Raw genomic sequence first — 21,103 nt, 5'->3', positions numbered from 1 at the left:
TCCTAGTTAGAGTCCTTACTTTACTTCCATTATCCATTTTACTTTAGGGAAACTATAGCCTTAACCGACAATAAGACCATGTGAATCAAACATAGAATTTGGTGTAATCCCCTCACACAAAAAGAGGAATCTTACTTACCAAGGTAAGACATGAGTATCTTGCTATCATATTAGGTGATATCACTTGCTAGATCCTATGGGACAACATAGTTATGGAAACTTGGAGGCATATATGTCAAAACCCTATTTATGACAAATGGGGCATTATGATTATTCACTTTTGGAAACCCTATTTATGCCTATTAAGGCATTGTACTTATCCACCTCATGAGGATTATGGTGACCTACCTTCCTACAAGGGGAAGGAACACCCCTCACTTCAAGTTCACTCGGTGCTAATCTAAGTTCCCTTTATTAAAAAGCCTTCATTAACTTTAGTTTATAAAACATAGGCTTTAGCATATTCACTCCCCATATGTTTATCTCAAAGGTTATAGATGAGAAGTCCTTACATAAACCTATATCATGTCAGAAAACCTTTCACATGGACATAGCATATTCAAGCACCTATCTAGTTTAGGATACTCCTGAGAACACCTTTCAAGAGTCCCTCTATTGACTAAATCATCATACATGTGTGTGTACCTACATGTGAGAAAACCTTTCACATAACACCTTTAGACCACATATGTTCATACTTTACTTCATTCATGCACAAGTGTACCAGTGTAACTACATAAACCATGCTTTCATATAAACACATCTAGACACTAGGTATAATCATACTTCATCATACCACATACTTCACATTATAGCATATAAGACATGTTCATAACATACTCATGCATTCATATCCATGTACATAAGAGACCAAAACTAGGAACTATTCTTTCAAGGTACACATGTGCAATGCATAGAAAAGGTCCCATACCCTTGGTCATACTATTACACCTATCAAGTCATCCTAGTAAGGGAATACATAACATACTTCACATATATTTTGTAACGTTCTGGAAAATCATATGTCTATTGAAGAGACCAGTATGCCCTTAGGATAGCCTATTAGGGGTACATAGGCACCTAAATGCCCAATATTGAGAAATATTGGGCATAGTGTACAAAAATTGGCTAAGAGATATTAGTAAATTTTCTATATACGAATAATAAATATATTTTTTGGGTTGCCATATCCCAATCAAAAGATTGTTGTTTGAAGAATGTACCTGCAAGGAAGACCCTAAGATAATGTAATTGGCATTATATACATATAGATCCACAACCAACGTGTGAGGTATGAGGCATCCGAGTGTCAATCCTCTATACCATAGCACATGACCATTTAAAATGATTATGTAAATTAAGTTGTGCCCAGGGACATGGTGAGGGTCCTTGGGACGATAACTAAATATTCCAAATGAACCATAAATAATAGTTAGTTAGGAAAGTACAATCAACCCATGTGCAATACATGTGAAGAAGCGTCCAAAGGAGGTGACCACCCTAACCGAATTAGGTTAGGGTAGTAATGGGAAAAATGTGCACAAGGGACCACTTCATGTGGGGCCTAACTTCCTAAATAATTCTAGGCTATAACCTACTGCCCTAACTAGCTAACTAACCTAGTACCAAATGAAATAAACTAATTAGTGCACTCGACAACCTAAGACTTAACCGGGTGACACTAACCTAGTAACTAGTTAAAGAGACAACCTAGTACCTAACCTAGGATGGTCCAAAAGGTTGGTTATAGTCCTAAAAACATAGGTATACTTTAGTAATTACCCTAGGTCACCTACTTAATTAAAATAAAAATTTAATTAATTAATTTAAATGGTCAAAAGAAAATCCTTGCACTAATCTAGTAACTAGTTCAAGAAACATCCTAGTACCTAACCTAGGATGGTCCAAAGGATTAGTTATGGTTATAACGACTTAAGGGTACTTTAGTAATTACCCTAGGTCAGGTAATTAATTAAATTAGTCATTTAATTAATTAAATTAAAGGGTTAAAAATGAAATTCTTACATTAACCTAGTAGTACTCTAGAAATATCCTAGTACTTAGCCTAGGATGGTCCAAAAGGGTTAATTATGGTTCCAATGACTTAGGGGTACTTTATTAATTACCCTAGGTCCCTTAATTAATTAAATTATCCATTTAAATAATTAATTTAAAGGGTCAAAACGAAAGTCTTAGGAAAAATTTCAGATTTGACTAAGTATTGTGTTTTTCTAGTTCTAGTCAATCTAGGAGGGGCTTTTTAGTAATTAATTAATTTAATTAATTAATTAACTTATCAAGCCTTAGTTGAATGAGTCAATATCAGTTTCTAAACCTAAAAACTCACGATTAAACTCATAGAAAAAGCGACGCAAAACAGTAAGCAAGCGAACGAAAGAAAAACAGAAAATTCTATTTATTCTCTTAGACGATTTCAAGGCTTTCTTCAAGGTTTCGTACAAGGTGGTCTTCATAGATTATTCTACGTAAGGTATGGGTTTCACTAATGGACTTATTTATCCAAGATAAATTTCTTTCCAACGATTCAAAGATCTTGAAACATGGGTTGTACTCGTTCTCGTCAAACTCCTTGTCCCTAGTATCCTTTTCGATTTCAATGTTTAATAGGTTAGAGATCATGTTGTTGGTATGTGGTTCTGGATGATTTTATGTGTAATGTTCTTGAATGATGAATGTTTCATGAACCTATGAACTTAAGATCGTATGAAGCTAATGTTTACAACGTGAATTAAGAATCGATCATATGTTAGCTACGTCCGTAAATGTCAAAGGTTGATGTGTGTGTGACGAATGTTGACTTGTGTTTTGTAACATTATGAGGAGGCTAAAGTCATGAAATTCTAATATTATTTTGTGCAATATGTCTTAAAAACGTTACCCTAAAGTCATGAACTAAGATTGATTAAAAAGGATCTCTATGAAATCACATCATGAATGAATTGGCTATCTAGTTCCAGTAAAATTGGCTAACACTATTTGGTCAAAATGAATGCATGTTACCTAAGGGCTTATGTAAATGATTGAAATGTTGGATATACGTATTCAATTTAAATATGAACATCCGTAAAATTCGCTTATGTCAATAAAAATGGCTTACTTGTTTAACATCCCAAATCATGAGACAATACTAATCATATGTTACATCATATGTAGTAAGAGTATCAAGTATATTACAAGCACTTCTAAAGTAACTCAATGAATCCATAACCAAGGGAATTCCATTAATTGGTACAACTCCCAACATGCTCTACAAGAATGAATTATGAACATGTGTAAATCATCAAAAGAAGTGCTCGTCGTCCATAAACGATGAAATGAAGCTACTACACTAAAGTAAAGAAGTAACGTGAGTTATAACATAATTAAAGGGGTCTAAATTAAGTAAGTGACCAGAATGGGGTGTTTAAGAAAGTGAGACAAGTCTTACTCACACCTAAGTTAATATGTTAAAAGTACTCACGAATGAAGGTATTAGAACGTGTGAGACTAGTCTCATCAACACCTAAGGATGATATGTAAGGACAATTCACATTCATTAATGTAAAGTAAGGATGATATGTAAGGACAATTCACATTCATCAATGTAAAGTAAGGATGATATGTAAGGACAATTCACATTTCATCAATGTAAAGTAATGATGACAAGTCATCAAAAGAGTAAGTAAATCTCAATTTAGAAGAGAGCTTCCATAATGCTTGTGTCAACTCTAAAACATAAGGAAGATAATGAAAGTGAGCATAGCACCGATAGACTAGTTATGAGCATGTGCTTGCACGTGAAATCTCATGCGACGAGGCTACCACCAAGGTGTATAAGTAGTCTCATTAAGTCCCTAGTCTTTGAACTATGTCTATCCAACATAGGAACTAGGCAGTGGTTTCCACCTAAGCGAGCTAGGCATGTACATTTTCACCTTGGCCAGTAATTCCACCCCTTTTTGGTGTGGGGAAGACACAGGATTTCATGTTTAGCTCACATGATCTATGTCGGTTAATGCTCATGATATGTTCTTTGTTAACTATAGTTTTGAGCCACTCCTTTTTGGTGTGGAATGAGCTCTTGAGATGGATTCGCCTTAGCCAGGGATCATACCTTTTCGGTATGGGACAGACACTGGATTCCATGAGTATCTCACATGCTCTAAGATTCATTTTGATCGATAAATCACCTCTTTTCAGTGTGGGGGAGACATTGGATTTCATGTTATGCTCGCGTGATCTTATTCCTAATGATGTCATTACGAAAGTGAGAATAATGATGATGATGCAACGTATGTTCAAAGTGAGCAATGATGAAGAGTTTAAGAATGTCAAGTGCCAATATCACACTCATTAAATTTTAGCAAATAATGGGCACAGCCAAATAAGATTGACTTATAATGACTTCTTATATGATGTCAATAAAGGGAAGTAGAAAGCAATGTTAATTACATACCTCATAACTTCCCTAACATGAAACTAATGAAATAAATGACATGCCAATATAGAATGGCTTATGAAATTCAATGAATATATAGTGTAAAGAATGACTAACTACAAGGTAGGGAAATCATTCCTTAGTCCTTGGATTACTTACATCGAATCATTGTGGGATGGGACTACAATGAATCATTGAACTTGTAGTAAAACATAGGACTAAAGAAATTATTGAACTACACAACAAGAAGAAGAAAAAGACTGAAAATAAAACTAAAGTATGGAGGACAGAGCTCTCGGGTTAGGGGGACTTAAAATTTCAAATCTTCGCCCGAGGGGTTCTAAAATATGTTGGTGATACTAATGTCTTCAAATCATATAGAAAATTAGTTGTGTGTTTTGAATGCATTAAAGTACATCATATTCATATCACAATTCACAAATAACGAATTAGGAAAGTCTAATAACTAGACTTTCCAGAAATGGCATGTTCTTTAGGAAGAGCTTTCGTTGATCATGCATAGATTTATGTGTATGTGTGCATACACCCATACTATTTACTATTTTTATAGGTGTAGGTCAGAGACCAGATTGACAACACTTGCAGCGGTATGGACTTCATATTTCTCCAGACCATTTGGTAGGTCCTCTCTATTTTGAGGATGCGACAAGCATTAATCCATCTTTAGATATAGACATAGCTAGTGGATGTTTTCCCTAGCGTTTCTTTCATATTTCATTTCAAACCTTTTGATGTAAGATCGTGTTTGGCAAACTATTTACTATATATTCATCTTCAGTTTCAAATTGATTCTTTATGTTAGATGGTTGTCTATTGATGTTGAGCTTAGTATATAATATTTAACACGTAATGAATATATAAAGTCAATGTAAGCTTCATACATATAAAAGTTCTAAATTTTCCGCTAAAATTAACCATATGAATGTGATGAATGTAAGAAGAGGCTTATCTGCGACCTCTGAGAGGTCAACGACGCCGGTGGCGATTCGGATTCCATAAGCCAAGTCGTTACGTGTTTACCTTACATGCATAGTAGTAGACATTTAGTTAATGTGATATCAACCTTTCATTAGACACTATGAATCTTTACTACATGGTAAGCACGCATAATGTGTGAGTGTTTGTGTACATTGGTCAAAATTATCACATGATGGCTATCAACAACACATTGAGGCAGCCACCCTCTTAGGACCACACTACCCTTTCAAGCATATAACATACAACACAATTTTGCATAGGAGACAAGACAATCTTCACATTACATTCAAGACTCCTAACCTTAGATATTCACACACTCATATAGGGGTACATGGGTAAGGGATCATTAACCATTTATACTCATCTATGGCAGCACCTAATCAAACCCCAACATAGTCTTGATTATAAAATCAACAATGTACATATAGGGCAGTAGTTAAATAAATCATAGCCTAAACGAGATCCTACTACAATTGCCAATAAGCTCGAAATCATTGTAAGCATGCTTCATATTAGGAATTCATCGAAGATAAATTTATATAGGTTAATCCTATTCAAACTATCATGTATTGATCCACCTTGGGTTCATACCCACAACTCATAAATAATATCAATGTAAGGCAGTAGCTACAACCATCCTATCATAATCGAATTCCAATTTTATATATTCTAATGGCAACGTTACAGTGAATACATAGATATCTAAGCTACTCATGCCAAATCTTCATACATTGATCCAATTGGATCATTCAACAAAAATTCATCATCAATATACTTAAATAAAATTAGACATGAGATATTCGACGTAATAGAATAACAATTCAACCATAACAAGACACAATCACAATGCCTACGCAACGGCTAAATAGAGTTTTGGAAGAGTCATGGGTTCATCATTGTAAGACCCCGAAAATGACTTAGGTGAATCTAGACCATAACATGGTTTTAGGGATGGTATAAGGTCCTAAAATAGTTTATAATGTGGGTTTGAGACAGTGTCTAAGAGTGTAGGTGTCTTGGAAGTCAAACGTCAAGAGACGACCAAGACGTTCGACGATTAAGTGACTTATGAGCCTCATATGTGGTTTTATGTGTTTACATTTGATTCATGAGGTTATAAGGTCCTTAAATGAGTTATTATGTTATTCATAGGGAGTGTGTCAAGTTTCGTGAAGTTTGGAGGTCAAACGTCCATGACGTTCGAAAGGCTTGCCTTGAAACGACCTTGCGTGTCTATGTATGTTTCATCGGGTTTTACGTGTTCGTTTTGGATGAACTCATGTGATGGTTCCTAAACTCGTATACAAATATATTTGGGGTTTAAATACCCGAGTACAACTCCATGTAGGACCTACAAGGGTCCCTAAATGAGGACCCTCAACATTGAAGCTCAACACAGCCAGGCAGTGGCTATCGACGACCCAAATGACGGCCAGTTGACCAGGAAATGGCCTGTAAATGGGTAACGTCGATGGAGAAACTTGTAATGCAGGTTGGGTAGTTTCAAGTGTTACCCACGAGACCCCAACGACGGGGCATCGGTGAGACCATGGTCTGTTGGTATGGACGTCGAAGGGGCAGCCTGTTTTCCTGCCAGCTTTACTGTTAAGTTGAGGGTGAACTTGTAAATTCACCCCAAGATGCTATGAGCCTTTGAACGGTTGTTTTGAGTGTTTTGGGTATTTTAAGAGTATATAATTCAATAAACTTGTCACAACCCAAATTCAGGAATCCGAATCGCAACCGGCATTGTTGACCTCTCAGAGATAGCAGACAAGCCTCATCTTGCATTCACCACATTCATATGGTTACTTTTAGCAGAAAATTTGAACTTTTAAACATATGAAGTATACATAGACTTCGTATAGTTATTTCATGAATTCATCATATACTAAGCTCAACATAAATGTAACAATCATCTATCATAAAAATCAATTCGAAACAGAATAACAATATATCATAAATACATAGGCTGATGTAAACACCATCTATACCTAGGATGAATTTTAAGACTCTCATAGAGATCATGAAGTGCAATGACCAAGAATGACCTAATGTCATTACTTGGCAATTTTTCAACTCCTGATTGTCTTGCACAAACACCTTCGGTATCGTTCATTTCATCATCTTTCTTACTTTGAGGCTGGCCTCATTCTTTCTTTGGGAACTTTAACCTTAACCGAGATAGATCATGTCAGCATCATGAAATCCAGTGTCTTCCCCACACCGAAAAGAGGTGGAATCACCGGCTAAAGTGACCCGAACATGCTAGCATATATAGAGAATCGACCCCTGCTAGATCCCTATATTGGTATTATAGGTTCAAAGACTACGATATATAAGGATACCCATACCCGACATGCCGGACAGTCTCATCTCATGAGAGTTACGTGAACCTCCGCCCTTCCCGAAAGAAGGCATCACCACTCATAGTGTCTTTCACACTCTTACTTAACCCTCCTAGGGTTTCATCATTTCATTGTATATATCTTAGGTTAACTTACTCTATTGATGACTGGTCATCCTTACTTTACATTGATGAAATGTGAATTTTCCTAACATGTCATCCTTTGGTGTTAATGAGACTGGCTCACACTTTCTAACAACTTCATACGTGAGTATTCTTTTAATATAGTAGATTAGGTGTAAGTGAGACTTATCTCACTTTCTTTAACACCCCATTCTGGTCACTTACTTACTTTAGACCCCTTTAATTATGTTATAACTCACGTTACTTACTTACTTTAGTGTAGAGATTCATATCATCGTTTATGGACGATGAGCACTTCATTCAATGAGTTTCATGAGTTCATATGTCATTCTTTTAGAGCATGTTGGGAGTTGTCCCAATGAGTGGCATGCCCTTTGTTATGGATTCATTGAATTACTTTAGAAGTTCCTAAATTATTTTTGATACTCTTACTACACAAGATTGACATATGATTAGTATTGGAATAAACATTTGGGTATAGATTACATAAACATCTTTGTTGGCATAGGCCAATTTTACTTTCTATATTGCTTGGTTGGATATGTATATTATTCATTAGCCAATTGTTTAACTATTGAACATAATATTATATCCATTTGCATGCATTCCTTTTGGACAATGTATTGTTAGCCATTTTATTGGAATAAGCCAAACAATCACTTAAATTATGATTTCATGGAAATATTTTTAGCCAACCTTATAACATAACTTTAGACATAACATTTTTAAACATCTTGAAACGCATAATATAATAATTTAAAGAACACAACATCATCAACAAGTCACATTCATAGTAGATATACACAACAAACCGTGATAATCTTCATACACAACAGTTTCGGACACATCTTAACATAGTATCATTATCTTAACCAATCTTGGTCCATGACTTTAGGGTAACGTTTTTAAGATATTGGACAGCATCATATTAATATTTGATGAATTTAAAACCTTCATAACGTCACAATAACGTCAATTCAACATTTGAACAAACACATCAACACTTAAAACAATTACGGTGTAACTAACACATTGTCGATTCATGATTCACGTTTTAAGCACTTAAATTTATACGATCACAACTTCATAGCTAATCAACAATTATATTTCAAGAACATTACACATATTATCATCCATCACCACATACCAACAAAATGATATCTAACCTATTCAACATGGAATCGAAAAGGATACTAGGGACAAAGGAGTTCGACAAGAACACGGGAACAATCCTAGTTTTAAAGATCTTTGAATCGTTGGAAAGAAATTTATCTTGGAGAAATAAGTCCAGGAGAGAAACCCATACATTATCTAGAGCTTAATATACGAATACCACCTTGAACGAAACCTTGAAGAAACCTTCAAATCGCCTAGAGAAAATGATAAATTTTCTTTCTTTTTCTTGCGTTCGTTGCTTACTATTTTTGCGTCCTTTTTGTCTATGAGTTTGAACGTGATTTTAGGTTTAAGAACTGATCTTGACTCATTCAACTTAGGGTTTAATAAGTTAATTAAATAAATTAATTAACTAATTAATAAAAAGCCCTCCTAGATTGACTAGAATTAGAAAAACACAATACTTGGTCAACATATGAAGTATACATAGACTTCGTATAGTTATTTCATGAATTCAACATATACTAATCTCAACATAAATGTAACAATCATCCATCATAAGAATCAATTCGAAACAGAATAACAATATATCATAAATACGTTTGCAAAACACGGCCTTATTAAAAAATCTTAGAAATGAGAGTACTAATAAACTCTAGGGACAACATCCGCTAGCTTTGTCTAAAACTAAGGATAGACTAAAACTGTAGCATCCTTGAAATCAGGAGGACCTAAAAAATGGTCTTGAGAAACGCTGAAGTCCAAACCGTGGCAAGAGTCGTCAATTGGTCCCTTAACCTGCATCTATAAAATAGTATATAGTAGGGGTTAGTACACCAATTGTACTACGTATGGGTGTATTCACACATACACATAAGTCTATGCATGATCAAAGAAAGTTCTTCCTAAACAACATGCTATTTATGGAAAGCCTAGTCACTAGACTTTACGAAATAGTTAGTTGTGAATTGTGGTATGAATATGATGTATTTTAATTAATTCAAAGCAAACAACTCATTTTCTATATGATTACAAAACATTAGTATCATCAACATAATTTTAGAACAACTCGGGCGAAGATTTGAGATTTTCTATCCTCTTAGGCCGAGAGCTCCTCTTTGTATACTTAGATTATTTTTTAGTCTTTTTCTTCTTCTTGTTGTGTAGTTCAATAATTTTTTTGGTCCTATGTTTACTTACAAGTGCAATGATTCATTGTAGTACCATACCCACAATGAATCGATGTAAGTAATCCAAGGACTAAGAAATGATTTACCTATCTTATAGTGAGTCATTCTTTACACTATATATTCATTACCTTTCATAAGCAATTCTCTATTGATCATGCCATTAATTTCATTACTTTCATGATTTATATTATACATTTTATATACACGAGACTTTGGAATCTTTGATGTAGCATTAAGACATCTCAAGTGAGGGCCCAACATATGGGACCTCAACCCGAGGGCCTTCTTTAGCAAACACAGAGTCTGCTTCATTCGTCCATTCGTACTTCACATTATTCATTTAATTCATTCGTTGGCTGATGTAAACACCATCTATAACTAGGATGAAGTTTAAGACTCTCATCGGGATCATGAAGTACAATGACCAAGAATGACCTAATGTCATTAATTGAATTCGATTTCACCTCCTGATTGTCTTGCACAAACACCTTCGGTATCCTTCATTTCATTATCTTTCATACTTTTAGGCTGGCCTCATTCTCTCTTCCGGAACTTAAACCTTAACCGACATAGATCATGTGAGCATCATGAAATCCAGTGTCTGCCCCACACCGAAAAGAGGTGGAATCACCGGCCAAAGTGACCCGAAAAGGCTAGCGTATATAAGAAGTTGAACAATGTTAGATCCCTATATTGGCAGTATAAGTTCATAAACTAGGAGATATAAGTAGACCCATACCCGGCATGCCATACAGTCTCATTTCATGAAAGTTACGTGAACCTCCACTCTTCCCGAAAGAAAGCATCACCGCTCATAGCTAGTCTATCGGTGCTCAGTATAAAGTTCCATTCATTCAATTCATACGTCATGGAAGCTGACTTCTAGTATGAGGACATCATAGCTCAATAAATTATTTCTCATCTCATCATTAGTATTAAGTGTATATTAATTTTAATACTTTCATTATAGTGTTCATAGAGACTTGTCTCTTCATTAACTTTACACTCTCATAGGTGAGTACGTTTTGGTAACGTTTACTTCGGATCATTTGAGATTGCTCTCATCTTTTACATTAGCCTCTTATCATGTTTTCACTACATTCATTGACTTCAGCATATTTGCTCTTCATAATTACTCACCCCTTATTACGTGAATGTTCATTTCATCATATGCCTATGCACTTGGCCATTCACTGTCTTTCACACTCTTACTTTAACCCTCCTAGGGTTTCATCATTTCATTGTATACATCTTAGGTTCACTTACTCTATTGATGATTGGTCATCCTTACTTTACATTGATGAAATGTGAATTTTCCTTACATATCATCCTTTGGTGTTAATGATACTGGCTCACACGTTCTAACATCTTCATACGTGAGTATTCTTTTAACATAGTAGATTTGGTGAAAGTGAGACTTGTGTCACTTTCTTTAACACCCCATTTTGGTCACTTACTTACTTTAGACCCCTTTAATTCTGTTATAACTCACGTTACTTACTTACTTTAGTGTAGAGATTAATATCATCGTTTATGGACGATGAGCACTTCATTCAATGAGTTTCATGAGTTCATATGTCATTCTTTTAGAGAATGTTGGGAGTTGTACCAATGAGTGGCATGCCCTTGGTTATGAATTCATTGAATTAATTTAGAAGTTCTTCTAATATATTTGATAATCTTACTACACAAGATTGACATATGATTAGTATTGGCATAAACATTTGGGTATAGATTACATAACCATCTTTGTTGGCATAGGCCAATTTTACGTTCTTTCGTGCTTGGTCGGATATGTATATTATTAATTATACTATCTTTTAATTATTTAACATAATATTATATCCATTTGCATTCATTCCTTTTAGACAATGTATTGTTAGCCATTTTATTGGCATAAGCCAGACAATCACTAAAATTATGATTTCATAGAGATCTTTTTAGCCAACCTTATAACATAACTATAGGCATAACGATTTAAACATCTTGAACAGCATAATATGATCATTTAACGAAAACATTATCATCAACAAGTCATATTTATAGTAGATATACACAACAAACCGTAATCAGCTTCATACATAACAGTTTAGGACACATCTTAACATAGTATCATTCTCTTAACCAATCATGGTCCATTACTTTAGGGTAACATTTTTAAGACTTATTAGACATATTTTGTGATTTTAACACCTTCATAACGTCACAATAACAGAAATTCATACATCAACACTTAAAACAATTATGGGTGTAACTCACACATTGTCGATTCATGATTCACCTTTAAAGCACTTAACTTTATACGATCACAACTTCATAGGTAATCGACAATCATAATTCAATAATATTACACATAATATCAGCCAGCACCACATACCAACAACATGATATCTAACCTATTCAACATGGAATCGAAAAGGATACTAGGGACAAAGGAGTTTGACGAGAACACGAGAACAACCCAAGTTTTCAAGATCTTTGAATCGTTGGCAAGAAAGTTCTCTTGGAGAAAGAATTCCAGGAGAGAAACCCATACCTTATTTAGAACTTAATCTATGAAGACCACCTTGAACGAAACCTTGAAGAAACCTTCAAATCACCCTTAAGAAAACGATAATTTTTTTGCCTTTTTCTTGCGTTTTGTTGCTTACTATTTTTGCGTCCTTTTTGTCTATGAGTTTGAATGTGATTTTTAGGTTTAAGAACTTATATTTAATTAAACAAATTAATTAACTAATTACTAAAAAGCCCCTCCAAGATTGACTAGAACTAGGAAACCACAATACTTGATCAAATCTGAAATTTTTTGTAAGAATTTCGTTTTTCACCTTTAAATTAATTAATTAAGGTACCTAGGGTTTCTATTAAAGTGACGCTAAATCATTAGAACAAAAATGAACCTTTTTGGACCATCGTAGGTTAAGTACTAGGATGTTTCTTAAGTTGTACTAGGTTAGTGTAAGAATTTTGGTTTGACCCCTTTAATTTAATTATTTAAATGGATAATTTGATTAATTAATTGACCTAGGATAATTACTAAAGTACCCTTAAGTACTTATAACCATAACTAATCCTTTGAATCATCCTAGGTTAGGTTCTAGGTTGTCTTTTTCTTGTTTTAACCGAAATCTGGATATTTCTTTGTGATTTCGGTTTTGCCTTTTTAAAATTAATTAACTAAGTAGCCTAGGGTAATTACTAAAGTACCGCTAAGTTTTTAGGACCATAACTAACCTTTTGGACCATCCTAGGTTAGGTACTAGGTTGTCTCTTTAACTAGTACTAGGTTAGTGTGAACCCGGTTTTGGTCCTAGGTTCTCGGGTGCACTAATGGGTCCAGTTAGGTTAGTCCTAGGTTATTTTTTTTATTTTGGGCAGTATTTTAGATTATATAATTGGTAGGGAGGTTAGTCCCTACATGGAGTGGTCCCTTGTGCACGTTTATCCCCCTAACTACCCTAACCGAATTCGGTTAGGGTGGTCCCCTCCTTTGGCCGCTTCTTCACATGTATTGTACATGTGCTTGCATATGGGTTGGTTGTACGTTCCTAACTAGATATTATTTATGGTTAATTTGGGAATGTTTACTTATTTTCCCAAGGACCCTCACTACGTCCTTGGGCACTTCTTAATTTACATGATCATTTTAAATGATCATGTGTTATGATACTAGGCTTGACACTTGGATGCCTAGTACTTTGTGTGCAAATACTAGAAAATATATGTTTTTAGCTTACGGTCTTCATTGCAGGTACATTTCTTAAACAAGCTCATTAATGTTAGAAAATTGGCTAACACCTTTAAGCCAATATTTTCAAATATGCCCAATTTTTTGCTTATTTGGGTATTATATATAAATTGGCTGATACCCCTTAGCTAATTTTCTATACTATGCCCAATATTTCTCAATATTGGGAATTGGGATGCCTATGTACCCCAAATACCCATTCTTAAAGACCTATTGGCTCTTAACTAGAAATGTAATTTTTCCGGAATATTACAAAACTCTCATTATAACCCTAACACTTAAATCAAAACATATTCCCTCCAAAAGTTCCTCCAAAAATTTCCATGAGAGTTCAAGGTGAAGATGGAGCTTGAAGATGGTTCTTCAATGGAGTTTATTCTTCAAATTATCATTGGGTTCTTCAAATAAGGTAGGTTTTCTTCTTCTAATGCTTTCTATAACCTTAGAGCCAATTTCAGAGATGATTTTCAAAGTTTTCAAAAAGATGGAAAAGTCCTATTTCTACTCTAAGTCTTGGGTTCTTGCATAAATGGTTTTCAAATGTTAAGATATGATGTAATTGATGTATAATTTATGTTTTACAATGAAATTCTCCATGAACCCTTGACATTCACAAATCTCTCAAATTCGACTAAAATATAGGTTATATGATCATGCTTTGAGATTGATGAATTCATGTTTAGATTGTTATGGGCTTTTCATTCATGTATGGATTATGGTTAATTGGTTTATAGGATGTTTCAATTTCATCAATTGAGTATTGAATATTCATAGATTTTTTGACTACTAAGCCTATTGAATTGATATTGACTTAATGCTTAAGATTATAATGTAGTTTTCCATGGTCTATTAAATTAAGTAAGGATTTTATTAAGTGATGTCTAATTGGTCTTATATTGATAAATTTATATTGTATTGACTTAGATTCATTGGATACTATGGTTTATGTATTGAATTGATGTTCATGGCCATGGGTAAGGGTCTTGTGATATAGAATTGGATGATTTAGCCTAGAAATCGAAGTGGTAAGATGAAGTGGGGTTATGCTGCCCTAATTACTTTTATTCTATGTTAATTAGAATTCAATTATGTTGTGATTGGTTTGGTCTACTTATGGTGGTGGTGCTATGTGAATTGATGTGGCCTTCTCGGCGTTACTTTATGCAATATGATGATCATGGCCTTGTCAATCTGAGGGAGAGGATACTTGTTCTTAATAGTGACTTTATTGAGTTGGGGGTAATCAATGCACATCCTAAGGGACCCATCATTCTTCTCACAAACAAAACCGGAACACCCCATGGAGAAATACTAGGTCTAATGAAGCCTTTGTCTAGTAAATATTTGATCTAAGCCTTCAACTCTTTCAATTCGGCCGGAGCCATCTGATAAGGAGGTATTAAATGGGATTTGTATCCTGTAACAACTCGATACCAAAATTAATTTCCTGTTTGGGAGAAATACTGGGAAGATCATTAGGAAAGGCCTTCGGAAAGTCCCTCACTACGGGGACCGACTCAATGGGATGAATTTTGGAGTCTAAATCTTGGACTCTTACTATATGTTATGAAAACCCTTAAGAGATCATTTTCAATGCTTTAAAACAAGAGATGATACGGACTTTAGGAATAGAATTCCCCCCTTCAACTCTAAAATGGGCTCATTTCGAAAGTTAAACTTCACCACCCTTGTTCGACAATATATAGAGGCAAAAAAAGCATGAAACCAATCCATACCCAAAATGACATCAAAATCTAGCATATCAAGTTCTACTAGTTCAACATAAAAAACTCTATTGGGCAACATTATAGGACAATTTCTATACACCCTTTTTGCAATAACCGACTCACCCGCTAGGGTAGATTCTATAAAAGGTTCATGCAAAATATCTGTAAAAATGTAAAACTTTTTAGCTACTAGACGAGTAACAAATGATAAGGTAGAACCGGATCAAGTAAGGCATATACATCAATAGAGATGACTTTCAAGATACCGGTCACCACGTCTGGAGAAGTCTCTTGATCACCCCTAGAGCAGAAAGCATAGAAGCGATTCTTCTTCAAAGCTCACTTAAACCACTTGCTTTCCCACTACCCTTGTCTTAACTCTTCACATTAGGACGATCCCTAAGTTTGTGACCACTCTTACCACAACCAAAGCAAATACCCGTTCCAACTAAGCATTCTCCTACATGCCCTTTTCCACACTTGGCACAAGTAGACTTCTTGGGTGAACTAGTATCCCTTCCCTTATTAGACTTAGGGTTAGACACCCTATCATCCCTAGCCTTAGGGAACTTGGAAGAAATTTTATTAGAAACCCGCTTCTTAAACCTAGACTTGTCTTCTATCTCAAGCCTATTCTTTGAAGAACCACCATCAAAAGATCTTGCCCTCTTAGCATCTCTACTCTTCCTCTTAGACCTTGCCTCTTCTACATGTTAGGAATGAACCATAAGACGAGAAATGTTCAGGTTGTCATGTAGAATAGCCGAATGACCCTCCTCTTGTAAATAATCCGAAATCCCGTCATAAAACAGCTCATTTCATCTCTAGGATCAGAAACCAAAGAAGGAGCATGTTTTGACAATTTAGTGAATTTCAAGGAGTATTCATGAACACTCACACATCCTTTGCAATGATTGATGAGCTCCATCACTTTAGCTTCCCTCTTCTCCCTAAGAAATAACCATCAAGAAAAGCCTTCTTAAACACTTCCAAAGTCATGGGTCCACCTCGTAAAGGCCTATTGTCCCTCCATTAGACGTACCATGCCTGAGCCACATCCTTGAGTTGATAAATGGCTGAACTCAACCTTCTCACTAGTAGACAACCCTATAGCATAGAGGATCTTGTAGATTTCATCGATGAACTCATGGGGGTCTTATTCAACCTTGGACCCATAGAAAGTAAGGAGGATTCAACCTAGTGAAATCTCTTAGAGGAGAGGCCATGGTAGCAACTTGTTGGTGTCCTCGAGGTACAACCTCCCGATTAGCTTGGGCCGTCATGGCTTGTCCTTTAGTGGTGGAGTCTTGTGCTTGGGTAGTAATGGCTTGAGCCATTTGAAAGAGAGCGGCCCTTACGTTCTCATCCGTCAAAGGAGGAGGATTCACCGGTACTTGGTCATCATTCACATCTTTCTCAAGAGGAGGAACTTGATCACCACGGGGAGGAACTCCCACTTGGCAATCTCTTCTTCAAGTCTTGACGATGCATTCCTTCGAGTATTCATTGCCTATAATCATAATAAGAGGATTAGATGCAAAAGCACATAGAGTTAACACTCTAAAGGCATGATATTAGACTTCAAAGAAAGTGAGAGTTTCCTAAGCATCTCATAGGTTCCTATTCATAAGTGTGGCGTGCTTCACAATTATAAAAATGAACCTACATAGACGTGGTAGAGAGAGACATCGACTCAAACATATTTAACCTCATGCTCTAACACCAAGTTTGTCACATCTGGGAATAGCCCCTAGATGCAACCAGCATTTGCATCCTCTTTAAAGACTAAGACTAGCCTCTTAGCTTACATCATTACATTCATAGGTCAAATTTAGTGGAATATTTAAAACTTTTCATTACATCTACTCAGAAGTTTACATAGACCTCTACATACACATAGTACATATATATATCGAGTATATATAGACCACCCTTCGTATAGGAAGATTACTTAGTCTTCTACTTTCATTGCATATAAGTATATAGAATATAACATAGTCATAATAGTCGTCTCATCTCATAACCATCTAATAAGAGTGTAAGAATTTAGGAATAAACCATACATCAAAGTAAGAATTCCTCACATGGTCTATACAATATTTCATTCTAAATGGAAAAGAACGAAACATAGAAGTCTTAAACTCAAAACAACTCCATTAGCTAGATAGTGGCATCGCCCTTGGAAATTAAGGACCTACCTTACTTGGATGGTCAATATACCCAAGTCTTCTTCAAGTCATTTTCAAAAGCACTTTAACAACCAAAACCTAAAATGTTGGGGAAAATGAAGAAATGGGGTTAGTACAACCCTTGTACTAGGTATGAGACCATATGCACACATACTTTGAAATCATGCAAAGAAAAAGGACATTTCATAAAGTATGCACTTCTTATTAAAAACATTTATGCATATTCAACAAGACCATACCAACCAATATAACATATTCATTAAGTCATAAGCATGTACATCATAAGATCAACAACATCAAAACTAATCAAGTCAACATACATATACTATAATTGAACACATATCCAAGTAACTTTATCATCAAGTCATAATAGCAACAAACATGAATAAGAGTTTTCATTATAACAAAAGCAAGAAAATTACTCATGAAACCCTATCAAGTCAACAAGTGCAATGACTAAGCAATAACCCATAACCTTACTCAATCAAGTAACCCAACAAGAATCATGACTAACATCCTACTTCACCTAGCATGGTATTTAAGAGTACATATCATCTTACTTTAACCATATAGACCAACACATATCCATAAGTGAAACTAATCATCATATAGTATCAACAATGTGCAAGTGCATCATATACATATCATATATTATCATAAGCATATTCATACATAAGAACAACCTCTTACGGCTTCCCTCAAGGTAAACTATTGCAAAGCATAGGTAGAGTCCCATACCCCTACCTAGGCTAAGTTAAACCTCTTAATTTACCCTAGTTGGTTTGTACTTCATTACTTCATTTTAGTTTAAGGAACACATGCCTTAACCGAAATACACCACAAGAGCTAAGTGTGGAATACGGTGTTGTATAACCTTACACCGAAGGAAGGTGGTCTGCTGGCCAAAGAAAAACCAAACATAAATGTAGCTTTCTAGGTGTATCCACTAGCTAATCTTCCTATGGGGGAAACATAGTTCAAAAACCAAGATACAAGTATAATCCCTCTACATACCACTTGGAAATTGGGGCCTCCTCTCATGCGAATCCATTGGGTGAGTATCCCTCATTGGGGAGTCAACACCACATGTGGAACTATAGGGTGGATCTTCCTCTATGGAATGTCGTCACCTCCCATTGTCAAGTTCACTGTAAAGTTCCTTTTTGAAATGTCTTTAATGTCTTTATTAATTATCATAAGTTATTGTAGGTCATACGGTCTTACCCTTGTATATTCATTATCATAGCTCAACAAGAATTGCATGAGTATTGTCCTTTCATTACAATTCATATAGGTAAGGTTAGCACATTAACATCTTCATATCATGATAAATCATTACCATCCTTATAACATTTAAGTCTTAAGCCAACACCTCACAAATCATAGTCAAGACATTTCAATTCAACATCATACCACCTATCAATCCTAACACTCCAACACATCATCAGGACTTAATCACAATTAACCATAATTTGAAGTAAAGGATATGGATCATAAGACTTACCAAGTCTCCTTCATAATCCATGATCAAGGTCTTACATCAACCCTTAGTTCAACCCAATTAGGGCATACCATCCTCATAATTCAATGAACATGATAACAAGGCTAAAAGAATCACTACATCACAATTCCATACTAGTTCATAGCTTAAGACAAGATACTTAGATCAATTCACAACATACTTCTTAACCTAGATCAACTTCTCAAGAACTAGTATGATAGGACTATAATTAACCATGATTCGTTCATTATTAGTATAACAACATCATCTAGTAGTAATTCAATCAATAAACAATTCAATTAAACCAATACCATTTTAATCTATTCATAATATCCAAAATAAATCATAAACAATTCAATTCATAATATCAATTTCGTATTGGAAGAAAACCCACTTGAGAACTCAACTTTGGAAATCAATTTGATGGAACCCTTTGAGGAAAGAGGTCTCAAAGGTGAATTAGATCTCATACCTTACTAATTATTGAAGATTTATGGTGAAACTTGACTACTTTCAGCCCTTAAACCCTCCCCTAGTTTGGTTTTCAATGGTGTTCTTCACTTGAGAGAGAAAGAAGAAAGAAGGAAGAGAGTTTTGTTTTGTGAGTTGTGATTAGTCTAATGGGTTGGGGTCTTTAAATGGGGGTTAATTAATTTAATTAGGCTTCTTTAATCCCCTAACTAACTAACTAACCCCTCAATTAATTAATTGGAACTAATTCAAATGTGCAGAAAATTATAGTGACTATAGATGACACCACGATTGACGGATCGTGGGTCAATCGACGGCCACAGCGCCCTTCCGTGTTTTACAACCGTTGTATTGGTCAGATACTATGCAAAATTATCCCTCCACGATTTTTGATAAGTGACCATCGATGGTGGCATTGACGCCCCGTCAATTTACCAACGGCTCATCTGTGGCATCCGTTGGTGACACTGACTTTTGACACCTTTTGCCTACTCTTGCAAGGGTCCTCCTCAAGGGCTTTTCGTTAGTCCTTTGGAGGTCGTACCTGGATGTTTTGACCATGAATCAACTTAAACACATGTTAGACACCCTTCCACCATTTTCCATCATTTTTCGACTTCTTAAAACTAGTCAAATAGGCTAAGGCACGCTAGTACCTCCTTGTAGTTTCCGATTTGGTTTCTAGCACTTATGTTAGGGTCTAGAATATGGCTTGGATTTTAAAGTGTTACACTGAAGATTCTAAATTTACAAAAAAACAGGTCTAAGAGCTTGCATATTCTAAAGATGGCTAAGCAGAGTTTCAACAAGTCAAAAATCAAAAAAAGAGGTGATGTACCATGGTTTTTACGGTACTTTCAATGCTTTTTCCTTAAGTTTAGTTCCTATCTAAGGACTTGTTGTGGTATTTTTATCTGTACTTGCAGGAAAATTGTCCAGAATGGAAATACTGAAGACTGTGCTGAAATCAGCGCAGAAGTGATAACCTACAGAGCCACCGACGGTCCGTCGACCTAGTGAAGGTCTGTAGGTGATGATCGTCAACTGGGGGTTCAAGCAGCTGAAATCTAATGGGGGAATTCTGACTAAGTGGGAATACGGAAGGATCGACGGTCCGTTGACTGATCGATGGACCGTGATGGCAAATCGTTAGTTGTAACAAAAAGTAGTCACAGCACCCTACTTGAAGAAACCACTAAGTATGGAGGAATGGAGGCCATCGATAGACCGTAG

Source organism: Solanum pennellii, chromosome 4 (assembly GCF_001406875.1).
Source record: "Solanum pennellii chromosome 4, SPENNV200".
Taxonomy (NCBI): domain Eukaryota; kingdom Viridiplantae; phylum Streptophyta; class Magnoliopsida; order Solanales; family Solanaceae; genus Solanum; species Solanum pennellii.
The sequence above is the reverse complement of the archived record's forward strand: the minus strand, read 5'-3'. Positions refer to the sequence as shown.